Source organism: Myodes glareolus, chromosome 22 (assembly GCF_982192425.1).
Source record: "Myodes glareolus chromosome 22, mMyoGla1.1, whole genome shotgun sequence".
Taxonomy (NCBI): domain Eukaryota; kingdom Metazoa; phylum Chordata; class Mammalia; order Rodentia; family Cricetidae; genus Myodes; species Myodes glareolus.
In genome coordinates, this window is record NC_142047.1 from 41,574,538 (window position 1) to 41,589,751 (window position 15,214).

The window sequence follows — 15,214 nt, forward strand, 5'->3', positions numbered from 1 at the left end:
GTAGTATCCTGCAACATAAGCAAATGTAACACATCTTTGCCCAGTTAAAATAATATTCCACAAAATGCTTCTTTTCTAGTCATGATGTCAGTTTGAAGAAAACGCTTGCTGAAATATTTAAAGATAAATTAACATGTTGTCTAGGAATTTATTCTAATCTTTGAGTTGGGGTGTGTGTGTGGGGTATCAGTGAATCATTATGGCAGTAGCTGTGTGGCTGTACAGTGGTCATTCATTCATATCATTCATTCCTCTGGTTGAGCCAATAATGACTTTTTATAAACAGGTGTGTTTCGCAGAGGGAGGAGAACTTAATGGCCGAAGTCAGTGATGGGTGGTCATCCAATAGCATGGGGGGGGGGGAGTCACAAAACAAGATGACTAAAATGTTCCCAACAGTTTTATCAGATTTACATTATTTGACAGAAGAGCCAACACCCATGACAAAGTCCCGGAGGGCATTATCACGGAAGCCCTGGGTCTCGTAATTAATCCCACAAACAGGCCCCGAAGAAGCTCTCAAATGCTAAATTATGCTCTGCACAGCCGATTTAAGAAAGCAGGGGCTCGGCTAATAAGTTGTAGAAAATTTTCATTAGTCTCCTGTCATGTTTGAGATGCCATAGCAAAGGACAGTATTTGATGCAGAGTCCTCACGACACCTTCACATATGTCTTCTGCGATGATAGCGGGACTCTGGAAGGGCCTTGCTAGGATCTGCATAAAAGAGTCCGCCGCTGCGGGCACGCATGGCTGACAGCACCAGCTGCCGTGACTCCTCATCACGCTCGTGCTGGACCACGCGTCTTCAGGCTGCTTCTCATCCATGACTGAGCGTGGAGATGAATCTGGTGTCGCTCCACATTTTTCCCAGCACAGGATTACTCCTATAATAAGCTGCTTTCGAGCATAGTTCTACTTGGCTCTTGCAAAGCCGTGCTGTGGGACAGGCTCTTCCTTTTGTTTTTGCCTTCACAACGGTGACCCTGGGTCCCATTCTGAAGCAGTCCCTATCTCCTGCTTTTCTCCAGGTGACGCGGGAATCTGCTTTAGCAAATGGCAGCATCACCAATCCTGACTTGGCTTCTGCATCGAGGAAATACCAAACCGACAGCACCACGTTCGGGAAGAGACTGACTATGAGTATCCTCAAGGACTCAGTTGGCTGGGTGAACAAACCACACAGATGCTTCTCGAAAGAAGTACAAATGGCCAACAAACACATGGAAAAATTGTTCAGCACCTTTAGCCACCAGGGAAATGCAAATCACAACAGTAGAGATTCCATCTCAACTGAGCCTGCATGGCAGTCATCGAGAAAACAAACAATAGATGCTGGTGAGGATGAGGGAGAAAAAGGAAGTCTTATACAGTAAGTATTGGCAGGGATGCAAACTAGTGCAGACACCACAGAAACCAATATAAAGGGCCCTAGAAAAGCTAAAAGTAGAAGTGCTGTAGGATCTAGCTCTACCTCTCACTGCTCAGCATGGACCCAAAGGAATCCAAGGTCAGACACAACAGAGATATCCACAGTGTTTATTGTGCTAATCTCCACAATAGCCAAGTTACAGGGTCAGACAAATGCATGAAAAATATGGTGTACATACACGGTGAAGTATTATTTAGCCGTAAAGAAAAACAAAAGTGGGGCTGGTGAGATGGTTCGGTGGGCAAGCGTGATTGCCACCAATGTGAGGATTTGGATTTGATCCCCAGGGTTCCCACAGTGGGAGAAGAGAGATGAATCCTCACTGACCTTCACATATGTGCTGTGTTGCATATTTGTGGCTGAGCACACATGCACACAAACAGAGTAAATAAATGTAAAAACATGAAAGAAGAACAAAATCATATTGTTTGCTGAAAAACAGGCAGAACTGGAAATCATGGTGTGAAATCATGGTGTGAAATCAGTCAGACTGAGAAAGATCAGTGGCCCAGGCCTTTTCTCACCTGTGAAGCACCCATTCATCGTGTTAGGGTGCTTTGTTTTCCATTTCAAGAGGCAGTGAGAGAATTAAGTCTGTGAATAGTGAATCATCATGCCAAATTTTCAAAGAAGGTTTGAGTAAAAACAAAGCAAAACAAAACAAAATGAAAAAGCTAAACAAAATAAAGTCTCATGTAGACCAGACTGACCCAAATCTCAGTAATTTTTTCTTTGTTGGAGCACAATGATCGATTCAAGGATATAATTTTTTTTTCTGACTCTCTTTTCTTACTCAGCAGGAAAATCAGGAAATAAAGTAGTTCTGCAAGAATTGATACTGGATGTTGTAGTCTGTCCTCAACACATGCCTGTTGAACATACATACCCATATGCATACTTGGTTGTGTACACACGTGTGCGTATAAATATTTCAGATTTTTCTATCTGGACTGAGGCTTGTTTCTTGCATTCAATTTATTTTAGTATGATTTATTTTTATCCCCCTCCCATCTCTCTTTCTCCCTGCCAACCACAGATGGGGTCTCATGTGTCCTGGACTGATCTTAAACTTGTTACACAGTAGAGACTGGCCTTGAATTTCTGAACCTCCTGCCTCCCGCTCCTGACTGCTAGATTTCCGGGTGTATGCCATTGTATGATTAACACAGTGCTGGAGGTTGGACTCGAGGGTTTACACACACTAGATGAATATTTTCCTAGTTGAGCAACTGTTCATCTGATACAGTGTATCTTTTCCTTTGAGGTGAACTGAGCCCAGGACAGAGGTTTGAAGGAGTGGGGAGAGAGGCTTGTGCAAGTTGTAGCCACCCAGGTTGGTGTAGGAAACTCTCCTACAGAGTAAACAGCACACCACTGGGCTCATTACTACCACCACACAGAAGTGTTGGCCAATAGGAACTGGGAGAGACAATGTATTTTAGTATATCCTGCATTATGCACTTATGGCTAAAACCTCCTTTGGAGAAGCAGCAGCAGGCTGGCATCACACGTGAAATGCATTCAGGTCTCCTGGTTGAATAGTTCTCATTCTCCACAGAAATGCTGTCATTGACACAAATCCATCCTGACACGCCTCCACCTTTTCCTTCTTTCTTGAGGCTTAGACTTTCCAGGACAACACACTTCCTTTCTGTTTTCCTCACCTGCATCTATGACATCGACAGGGATGTATCCAGCACTGTCATTTCACGGTCTCATTTCTGAGAGCTAGCACATCGCGTCACACTGCAAGTGTTCGTGAGCAAGGTTGGAAATGTTGGTTATATGAATGTTCTGTGTGGATATTCCTTAATATACATTTTTAATTTTAAACTGCAACCCATACTATAAGGATGTTCAAACATCGTGTTACATGTTCCTTTTATCACAAGTGTTAAACGCAGAGTCTATTTACGACAGTGACTTATATGCTGTAGTTCTCAATGTTTCTTTTGAGCTAAGAATAATGTGTTCCTTTAAAAAACATTTTGGTGCTATATTCAAGTAATATAGATGGGGGGAATCATTCAAACTTGGCCTGAAGGCCATCTGTCCTGAGCTGAAGGGCAAAGAGAAAACTTATGACAACTGTATATAAAAAGCCCTCAGAAATCATAGTTTGCAAGACTCTAGTCAACATGTTTGAAATGCATATTTGGTATGAGAACATACAGCATGGCCCATCATTCTCTCTAGGATGGGGTTAGAAGTCAAAGTGAGGTGGGAGGCAGTGGAGAGACGGCTTAGCATTTCAGAGCACTGGCTACTCTTCCAGAGGCCCTGGGTTCGATTCCCAGCACCTGCATGGTGGCTCACAACCATCTGTAACTTCAGTCCTGAAATACTTGCTCTCTTCTAGCCTTGGTGAGCACTATGTAGGTATACAAGGTACACAGACATACATGCAGGTGAACGCCCATACACATAGAATAAAATAAAAAGTAAAGGGGAGAAAAGATTGATCTTTCACTTGGATGATAGCACTGGTAAGACAGAATTAGTACAGCTGGGGTTAAAGGAAGAACAAAAGACTGACCCTGTGACATCATGCCTGATTCTATGACATCATGCCTGACCCTATGATGTCATGAAGGCCAAAAGAACCCCTTCTCACGCTTCGACCAAATACCAATGAAATGAGGCAGGTAAGATGGCTCAGTGGATAAAGGTACTTATTACCTGCTGTGGGACAATGGTCTGTACCCTGTCACTTGTATTTTAAATAAACTCTGATTGACCAGTAGCCAGGCAGGAAGTTGAGGTGGGGCATCGAGAATTTAGGGAAAAGGAAGCAATCAGTCTGCAGTCATCACCCAGACACAGAGGAAGCCAGAAACAGAGCAAGCAAGATGTAACTGCCTCGCTGTAAAAGATATCAAGCCACGTGGCTAACACAGGCAAGAATTATGGGCTAATATAAGTTATAAGAGTTAATACGAAGCCTGAGCTAATAGGCCAATCAGTTTATAATTAATGTAGGCCTCTTTGTGTTTATTTGGGACTGAACACCTGTGGGACTGGGCGGGACAGAAACCCTGATCAATAATTACCAACCTGACAACTTGACTTTAATTTTTGGGACCCACAGGAAAAAGAGAACTGAGTGCTGAGAACTGCTCTCTTAAGTTCCACATATGCATTGCGGCACACATGTGCTACTCTCTTCCCAAAATAAAATAATAAAAAAAAATCTAGCAAGGTAAAAACACACCGTTGAAATGAAGCCATTTATTTCATGGGCATAGCTCACACCAGAAACAATTTGTTTCTCCTTTAAAAAAATTGTGTATTGTGTATGGCATGTGTGTGTGTTTGTGGCATATGTATGTGTGTGTGTGTGTGTATGGGCAGGCATGTGTGCATGTGAACAGAGGCCAGAAGGCAATGTCAGATGTCCTGCTTTGTCATTCTCCACCTTGAGACATGGTGTCTTACCGAACTGAAAGCTTGCTGTTTCAGCTAGCTGAGATTGACCTGTCTCTGTCTCAAACTCTGGGGTTACACCCACAAGGAATATACTTGGCTTTATGTGGCCACTGGGGATTTGAACTTGGGTCTTCATGTTATATACAGCAAGTGCTCTTACACACTGAGCCATTTTCCTGACCCTGTCTTTAGAACAGGAGGATTTTGATATGTAGCCCAGACTAGTGTTTAACTAGCAATCCTGCCTCAGCCTCCCAGTGCTGGGATTACAGTCATTTGTGACCATGTCTTGCTTCCTTGTATTCTTTAGTGAAAGATTCAGGGCTCCCTTGAAGGCAACTGACTATAAATCTTTGAGTATAAAGAAATATGATGAGTGGACACTTTTTAGTTTTAATGTTTTGTAAATTCTATTATTTATATGTATGGGTGTCTTGTCCACGTGTGTACAGTACCTGAGGAGTCCAGAAGAGGGTGTTGGATTTCATGGAACTGGAGTTACAGACAGTTGTGAGCCTTCATGTGGGTGTTGGAAATTGAATCTGGGTCCTCTGGAAGAGCAGCCAGTGTCCTTAACTGCTAAACCATCTCTTGGAATTCCAGTTTTAGTTTTTAGAATGTTACTGAAAATGTAAGGTTTTCCAGTGCAATTTTGAAAACAAAAATAGGGCCAGAGTTTGTCGTTACTTTAGGAACCCTGTAAACAGGGCAAGCTGAATGTGGAAAGAATGATCCCAGCCAATCAGAATGTACCGTGTCCGTTGAAATCACTGAACATGACTGTGCTAAAGAGAGGGTCTACAGGACCCTTCTAGGATTTCAGGCACTGCCCTGTGCACCAGTTACTTTGAGCATAAGAAACCCATATGTCTGGTGGTTACATTTGTTTAGGGTGTTTTCTGATTTGATATCAGAAAGTTGTATAATGAAAGAGATGATTTTCTGAGTACATATTTAATAATAAAAATGAGAAATACTAGTTTTATATTGAAATGGTTGTAGTATTATGAGAGAAAAAAGGTTAGGAAGCAAATGAAGGAAGGCACCATAGAAACCATCTTCTGGGGACTGGAGAGATGGCTCCACTTGCCCCTCATTCAAGGACTGAGGTTCAATGCCCAACATCCACATTGGCAGCTCACCATGGCTTGTAACTCTTGTTCTAGTGGATCTAATGCCCTCTCTTGGCCTCTTTGGGTATTGCACACATGGTGCACATACGTATAAACAGGCACACACGTAAAAGAAAATAAATCTTAAAGCATGTTTTAATACAAAAATTATAAGATTTATTTAGATTTCATTTGTGATCTTATACATTTGGAAATATGTTGTGAATGGTGAAAAGGAAGACTATCGATTAGAAAAATATGCATGTACTAGTGGTCACCATGACTCTATCAGGCATGTATCTGGGGACCTGCGAGTAAAGCTTTAACTAGTCTGACATTTGTATACTCAGTTAAGAGGATCATGAATTTTAAATTTTTCTAGCGAGTGTAGCTGCCTTTGTCCACTTATTCCCAGAGTGATATCTTCTGAGCTTTTTCTTGCTTAGCAGACTCCCAAGAAATTAGTGCCATTTCCATTGCTATTATGATGGATAGCTACAGTTCAGGATATTTTCTCAACTGACATTCGTGTTACATGAGTTGGAAAACAGGGGTTCTCATTTAGTTTTTTGTTGTCGGTGTTGAAATCCTCTTCTCCCTCTGTGAGTGTGGCAAATGCTTCAGGCAGAGAATCATCAGCTCTTTAAGCCACCCGGGTAGCCTCAGGGAAATGTGGAAGCTGGGATTGGGAATTTAGCTTTCCAACATCCAGAGCTCTCAAAACAGGACAGAGGGGTCAGTGTTCCCACGAGTGGTATGCGCCTTGAGTCGGGAGGCAGAGGCAGGCAGATCTCTGTGAGTGTGTAGTCAGCCTGTTCTACACAGAGAGTTTCTGGGTAGCCAGAGATATATAGTAAAACCTTGCCACAATAGATAAATAAATAAATAAATAACAAGAAAAGAATAGAAGAAGCTGTATCCAAGTGCAATGGTGTTTATTTCCACAGGGACCATCTGTCACCCATGGAGATGGATCTTGTCCCTCTCCTGACACAGGAATGCGATAGAGTCAAAGTTGAAAAATATTTTGCGGCGCGAAGTAGCTTCGGTTTAGTTGTCAACATAAACTCTCACCTCAGTAGTAAATTGGAACTGGCTGTGAATGATTACACATAAAAGTTGGTTGTTGTTGGGGCAGCGTGCCCTGCAACAAAGCCAAGGAAGGGCAGGCATTGCTTAGTGTGAGCGTGCTCTAGCAAGGGGTTTTTGTGGTCGGGCTCCTGAATGCCTTCACGGGCTTTGTTAAGTTTATTGCTTTTCTGGTGTTTATAGGAGAAAAATCACTTCAACAAGATAAGCTCCAGGCAGGACAATGACAAGCTCCTGAGCGTCCGTACTTTTATTTCCTTTCTTCCTCTCTGAACCCATTGGATTTGTTCATCAGAGTAAATAAAATATTATCGCTCTCCTCCCTCTGTCCATACAATCTCTCGTTTAAATCAACTTCATTCGTATCTTTGTTTCAAAAATGGGATGTAATTTTTTGGACATCTATCAAACTTTTAATGAAATATGGAGTAGCGTTTTGGTTCTCAGTTTCATGTTACAAAGAGCGTGGGAACTGAACACGTACCGGTAATTTTGTCTACCTCTCAAACTTCGGCTGCATTCTTATTTTATTTTTCGCCAACTGATGCCCACCCATTTTTGGAACAAAAAGGATATTTCAGAATGTAATGCAGACTCAGAACTACAAAGGAAAACAGCATGTGTGTTTACAGGTGAAGGCGTCCCGCAGAGCTGTTAGGACGGGTAAGAAGTCTGCTCACCACCTGCAGGCACAGTGAGAAAGAAAACAAAGAGAATATTGTAAAGCAAAGGGGAAAAGCAACCTGTAAGACTTCGGGCAAATTAGGTTAATTGCCCAGCCTCAGTTTCCTCACGTGTCAAACTGGAATGATAGAAGCAAGTTCTTAGAGTTGTCTTAGGAAGACTCAATACAAACACAGTTATCGGCAATGCTCAGAACCGTGCATGGAGAGAGGCAAACATTACTTACATATTTTCGAAATAACAAAACAAGTGCTAAGGCAATTCCGAAAGACCCACAACTTTAACCAGAACCTAAGTTTTAAAAGAAAGCCATCCCTCATCAGCTAAGTTTCTTTTTGTAGTAGAAGGTGTTTGGCGGCGCAGAGACTCATAACTGGGTAAGGTGTAGCGGGCTCAGCCTCAGATGGGACATCCGTATCACAATCCTCTTCCCAAGCTCAGAGCTCATGGTGCAAGAGGGGGTGGAAATACTGTTAAGACCCAGAGGCGGCAGGTGATAAGGGAAGAGTGTGTTCTGGACGCAGCAGGACAGTTACATGCATGAATTCACGGCGTTTGTGGCAGCATGAGTGAGATCTGCGAGTTCAAGCCAGACAAACTGCAACCTGGAGAAGGGAGGTGGCGTGAAGTCCCGCCCCCAGCTGAGGAGCTTCTCGGGGAGGGAGAGCCTGTTTTATTGGAGAATGCAGCTGAGCTCCAGTGGAGGATCACACGCCCAAGAGCAGAAGAGCAGCACAGATTGTACATGGTGGGTTAACGGAGTGGTTCTCAACCTGTGGGTCTCCGCTAGGACCCATGGTGGTCTGCACCCCACGCAAACTCGTTCCCATCCTGTATTCAGCAGGTGAAAATTTCTGCACTGTCGAGAATTTGCAACAAAACAAAACAAAACAAAACAATCCAACAAACAGGCAACAGTAGCAGCAGCGAGAATAACAACAAAACCATCACCCAAATTGTAGCAAGGAAGTCTTCTTAAAAGTAGCAACCATTTCTTCCGCAAGACTTCTCTGTCCACCCTTCCGAAACTGGCCCTCCTCCAGGGACAGAACCAGAGCTCCACTTTTCAGCTGTGACTTTATCGGCTTTCATCTCCTCCCCCACTAGGCTAGCAGGGGAGCCGCCATTTCTCCAGTCCCAGGCTCTTCTGTGCGTTCACGGTTCAGGAAACTGATGCGCACTTCATACCTAATAGACACTGTCCATTTACCTAGAGCAGCCGTTCTCAACCTGTGGGTCTCGACCTTTTGGGGCTCACAGGGGTCACTCAAGACCATCAGAAAACACGGGTATTTGCATTACGATTCTTGACAGGAGCAAAATTACAGTTATGCAGTAGCGACGAAAATAATTTATGGTTAGGGGTCACCATGACATGAAGAACTGTATTAAAGGGTCACAGCATTAGGCAGGTTGAGAACCAGTGGATTGAAGGATTAAAAAAGGCACAAATTTGGGAGGGTAGGGAGATGAGCATGTATCTGGGAGGAGCTGGCGTGAATATGATCAAAATATGTTATATGTAGTTCAAAATAACATATAAAAATGTTGAAAATGAGAAAACAACAACAACAACAACAACAACAACAACAATAATGATGCCCTAGTTCTCATTGGAGCACTGACTTACCTATAGGACAGTGAGAGGCAAAATGAAAACGTTCTCTGGTGACTTCTCTGTTACAAACACATTTGTGGGATTCTTACAATGTCTCCTTGACTTATCCCTCAATAAGCACAGAGGACAGAATGCTGAACTCGGGGGAAAGCAATTTTGCAGTAGGCCAAGGTAATATGTTCCGAACTTGCAATGTTCTGATGATCGGGGCTTTAGCTCTAGATTATAAAGAAATAGATGGGCTCATTCCCTTCAAATAACCCTTCATAAATATCAGTTCTCTTATCTGGGCATTTTAGAAGCTCTGTAGGGGAAGCATGAAGTTTTAGTTTCTGCAAGGCCTTTGTATGAAGAGACAGCATCCCGCTGACAAAGCTGGGCAAAGCACCGGCATTTGTTGGGTGACAGAGGACGCTCCTGCTCTCACATCCCGGTCTCACAATGGACGGTCGGTGAGTTGCTCACTCGGGGAGCATCTTCCGTCTCATAACAGTGTTTTCAGGAATGAAGGAGACTATGCATGCTGGCGCAGACACAGGCGTGGTTGTATAATCAGAGTGACAGGGAGTGGGATCCTGCCTTTGGTTGGCGTGGTGACTGTAGAGAGCCTCAGTTACTTCATCTGCAAATGGGGATGGCTACGGCGCCTTTCTTTTTCTTTCTCAGTATAAGATTTTGAATTTATTCTTTGAGGATTGCATACAATGTATTTTGATCAATATTTACCCCTCCAACTCTTTTCAGACCTCCCGACCCCACTGTGGTGCCTCTCTTAGAAAATGTTCCCAAGAACCAAATGCAAGCTCAGGGATCAATATTTAGTAAGTTTCTTTTTCTTTTAGCATCTATTCTTGTTATTACGTGCATGCGCTCATGTGTGTGTGTGTGTGTGTGTGTATGTGTGTGTGTGTGTACCTGTGTGTATCTTTCCATGGGTCCTGGCGGTGGAGCTCAAGTTACCAGGCCTGCATGGCCAGCACCTTTACCTGCTGGGCCACAACACCAGCCTTACTGAGGGATCACCAGAAATCCCCTTAGTGTGCCATCAAATGCGGTACACACCGTTTCAGTTCAGCTTGAGCTTGGAAAGGGATTGCACCATTGTGGGAAGAGGTGCTATGGTTAGACTGTGAAATGTGCGCTGTGGGCTCGGGGGTTTGAACGCCGAGTGCCCGGCTAGTGGTGCTGATTTGGAGATTGTGGGAACTTTAGAAAGTGCGGTGATGCTGGAGCGGGTGTGTCACTGGGAGGCTGCCAGTTTTCTAACTCAGTTCTCGCTGTGCTTCGTGCCTGTGGATGCCACGTGATCAGCCACTTCAGGCTCCCACCGCCATCCCTCTCTTGCCACAGTAGACGGTATTTTCTTGAGCTGTAGGCCAGAATAAATCCTTCCTCCCCTAAGGTTCTTCTTGATAATGTATTTGGTTGCAGAAATGAGAAAAGTAACTAAAATAGATTTTAGGAAAAAAAATTCCATGCTGTTTCTCAAACAATATTCGAGTTACTCACATAAACTTTTTTAATAGGAATGGTCCTTGTACATGGTGTGAGATCAGAAAATAAATATAAGTAAAAATATAAAATAAAAACACGACATTCTCATGGTATGGAGAATACAACAGTAATACCAGAATATACTCATTTACATTTTTTCTACAAATGTATGTAACATTGTATCTTTAATGACACAAGATCATACTCTACATACCACTTTACATGATACATATTCTCCACTTGACTATCTATGGTATTTACAGATCAATATGTTTTTATCGCCTACCCGAACCCAGTGGAGATTTCCCAAATGTCCTAATTATATTTTTTACAGCTGGCTTGTACAAATCAATGTCAGTACAGCACCACGAAGGGGCCTGCACTCGGGTAATTTTGTTGGTGTTTTGATAGACTCAGTTTTGGCCTAATTCAGGTACAGAAAATTCGAAGATCTTAAGCGTACAGTTGAGTGAGTTTGGACACTTATATAGCCCTAGAAAACCAACATGCAAATAATGAGAAAGAAAATGTAATCTCGACAGTTTCCGGGTGCCCCCCTTTAATCTGTACCACCCCAGAGGCAGCTACTTTTACTCTGTTGCTGTAAATTAGTTCTGACTGATCTTAAACTGCATAAATGGATCGATTTAGCTTTTACTTCTGTTAGTCCAGCCTCTTATATTAAACACAGTGTTTAAAAACATAATATGTGTGTATAAACATTCCTTTTTTTAAAGATCGATACATTTAAATACATTGTATTAATGCAGTAAGGTTTGTTTTTCCACTCACTTAATTAAGATTTTTTTATCTATCTATCTATCTATCTATCTATCTATCTATCTATCTATCTATCTATCTATTTTTGTGTGTACATGTGTGGTGGTTGGATTAAGATGCCCCCTGTAGGCTCATATATTTGAATGATTAATCCCTAGAAAGTGGCACTGTTTGGGAAGGTTTAAGAGGAGTGGATCTCCTGGAGTAGGTGTGGCTGGAGGAAGTGTGTCACTGTGGATGGGCTTGGAGGTTTCAAAAGCCTGTGCCAGGCCCTGTGGCTTGTTCTCTGTCTGCTGATCTGGTTGTAGCTCTCCTGCTCCAGCACCGTGTGCGCTCATAATGGACTAACCCTCTGAAACTGTAAGCAAGCCCCCAATTAAATGCTTTCTTTTCTAAGAGCTGCCTTGCTCATGGTGTCCCTGCACAGCAGTAGAACAATGACTAAGGCAGCATGCGTGTGCCCATGTGTAAGAGTCTGATGACAGCGGCATGGGTCAGTCTCTCCAGCCATCATGTGTGTTCTGGAGACTGAACTCAGGTAGTCAGGTGTGCAGAGCAAGCACTTTATCCACAGAGTCATTCTGGCGACCTTGTTCACTCGTTCTCCTGCTGGGGTGGAGTCAATCACGGCCTCTAAATTTGTTGACCTCGTGCTCATTGGAAATGATGTCTGTGTCTCCATTCTTGAGTTCAAATTCAGATTCTTCTCAGCAACAGAAGCTGGAAGCTTCTACTTCTTGTCCCACAGAACACTTGTTTTAGAACAGCCAGGAGGTTGTGAGGTAGCTCACGCTACACCAGGGCAAGACCCTAGTGAAAAGGAAAAATGGCCTTCTGCAATATTTGATTAATTAAACAAATTATTTAAATGAAGTTTTAAATAAAAATTAATATTACATATATATATATATATAATTTGTATATGGGTGTACACATGCCTTGGTGTGTGTGTGTGGACGTCAGAGAACAACTTGAAGGAGTCAGTTCTCTCATTGTACTGTGTGGGTATTGGTGACTGAACTCCAGTCGTTAGGCTCGGTGGCAAGCACTTTTATCTGCTAAGCCCTTTCGCCAGTCTTTAAATTTCTCCAGATACCCACTCTCTCCTTGTCCATTCAACCCATGTTTTTCTCTAAAAATGTTCATGGGTTTATAGTAGCTATTTTGAAAATGTTGCCAACAAATTTCAATATACATATCAAAAGCAGGACTACCTGTGGGCTGCAGATCAACATTCTTGCTTCTGTATGCACCTTACACGTTTATTGTGTGCCACACACGGAGTTTCAAAGAGCAACGGAGAACAGAATGTGCTGCGTTTCTTCTTACCATTTTCCTCAGCAACCGGGAGGACGCTCTTCAGGCAGATGGCCAGTGGGGGTGGGGACGGCACGTGGTACATTCTTTTTGATTCTTTGTCAGGTGGGTTCAGGGCTGGACTGTAGCTCTGCTTCCTCAGATGCTGTACGTCCGACTTGATTTAGGAGCCCTCTGTCGGTCCTGCGGCCTAACTCTCAGTTTGCCTCACGGCTGCTGCTGTGACCGAAGGACAAGTCAACCTTCTCTCAGGATTCCGGCTCTGAGCGATTTGATTTGTAGCACAGTTGTTAGGACTCGGTTATAAATTCAGCTCTAGCAGAACCCTGAGATCTGACCTGACGAAATGGCTGAAACCGTCTCTGCCTTCCAGCACTGTGTCCATCTGTATTTCAGGGGGAAAATAAAAATCCTGAAGTGGCAATACACTGGCTGAGATAACTGTAATTTTCGCGTTATTTCATAGCATTTTATTTATATTGTGTGTGTGCATGTGTGTGTGTGTGCATGCATGTGTGCATGCGTCTGTGCTTGTTTATGGGCATGTGCATGCCACAATGCACTTGTGGAGGTCAGAGAACAACCTGTGGGCGTTGGTTCCCTCTTTCTGCCGTGTGGGTCTTGAGGTTTGAACTTAGATCATTAGGCTTAGAGGTGGGTGTCTTTACCTGCTGAGGCATCTCACCAGCCTAGATTCTGCTTTCTTTTGTTGGTCTCTGCTGTTGTCAAAACCTGACCAATCTCTCCTCACATCCCCCCTTCCACAGATGACAAGCATCCTCTTCTATCCCACTGCGGACAGCTTTGGCGTCTGCTCTAAGGTGTGAAAGTCTCTGTGGCTCCCTGCTCATCTGTGTCTAGAATTTAGCTCATTTAGGCTTCTTTGCATCCGTGGCTGTTGTATAGCTTTGTAGGAAAGTGGCTTGTTGTAATCGCTACAGTGAGAAGCAATGGCCTTTTGCGTCATTCACCAGAAACAGAACTCCCTTAATAACTGTTTATTTTCCAATTAGGAAGGTTGGCAGGGATCAGTTGGGTGATTTATTAGGTTTGGACTATAAAATTCCTTTAAATATTAAGCGGAGAGCAGAAGAACATTGGATGTGCAGCCGGCATTTCTGAATCACCAAACCACCCCCTTACGGGTTTTATGAGAGTGATGGACGGTGAGCTCTCAATACGGTGTGCAAAGGACACAAGTCCGCTAAGTAAGTGGGTGAAGGGTTTACCTGTGTGGGGATGGCTCTACCCGGCTGCAGATTCTGCAGCGTTATTCGTGTTGGAGGGGCAGTTGCTGTGTCCTTCAGTGCCTGGGATGGCACTTTTCCATCAGTGACAACCGGTGTCCGTGAGCCTGGGAGTGGAGAGGACATTTTCAGGGACATTCTTCGTGAAGCTCAGCCTGGCATTCTCATGCCCTCTGACTGCACACAGAGGCACCTGCCATTGTGTGTGTGATGTGTGCCCTGCAGCAGACAGCACACAACTCGAAGGGACCTTGCCGGTTGTCCTGGATATGGCATGTCTATGTTGTAGTATTTTGGGTGCACTTTGATTCTAACACCTTTCTAAGAATGTAAAACAAGGAGTAACAACTCAAAGATCGTGTCCATCAATACTGGGATTTGAAGTGGCCCGAAGGCCCTTTAAAGGCCTGTTTCAGCATGCATGTAAGACATTTAAACTCAGACCATAAATATGGATATTAAATACCTCATTGGATATCAATTATACCTTGAGTAAGCTATAAAACAAATTCAATGTCAAGTTTCTCGCTAATAAGCTGAGATTAATAATATGTAATCATTTTGAGATATAAGGGGGCTTCATAGGACTTTTGGATCTGAGCAGAGATCAGAGATTATATTAACCATCTGTAAACATTTTCTAAGAAAGCTTTTATGTAGCTATACTAATAGATGGGCCTATTTCAAGTTCTTGAGTATTATTTATTTATTGTTTAAATTAAATTTACTTAATAGCTGATTTATAAAAACATGAAAAGTATACAAAGTAATGGGATCGTATATGATTAAGATTTTTTAAATTTAAATTGGAATTTAAATATATGGGTGTACCATACTTCTTCTGCAGTGCCTATGAAAGTCAGAAGAGGGTGTCAGATCACCCTGGGATTAGAGTTACATAAGGTCGTGAACTGTCATCTGGGTGCTGGGAACTGAACTTGGGTTCTCTCTACTCTTAACCACTGACACTTGTCTCCAGGCTCAAAGTATTTTTTACATCTCCCTTTCTGTCTTA

At 43.0% G+C, this 15,214-nt stretch overlaps 1 long non-coding RNA gene across 1 annotated transcript in view; it reads left to right on the forward strand.

The window, feature by feature from the left end:
• The first annotated feature begins 10,102 nt into the window (after positions 1-10,102).
• Positions 10,103-15,214, forward strand: part of LOC125402329 (uncharacterized) — a 30,405-nt gene continuing 25,293 nt past the window's right edge. Inside the window, exon 1 of the long non-coding RNA XR_007232591.3 lies at positions 10,103-10,182. This is a non-coding gene — a long non-coding RNA (uncharacterized LOC125402329). The remainder of the gene's footprint in view (positions 10,183-15,214) is intronic.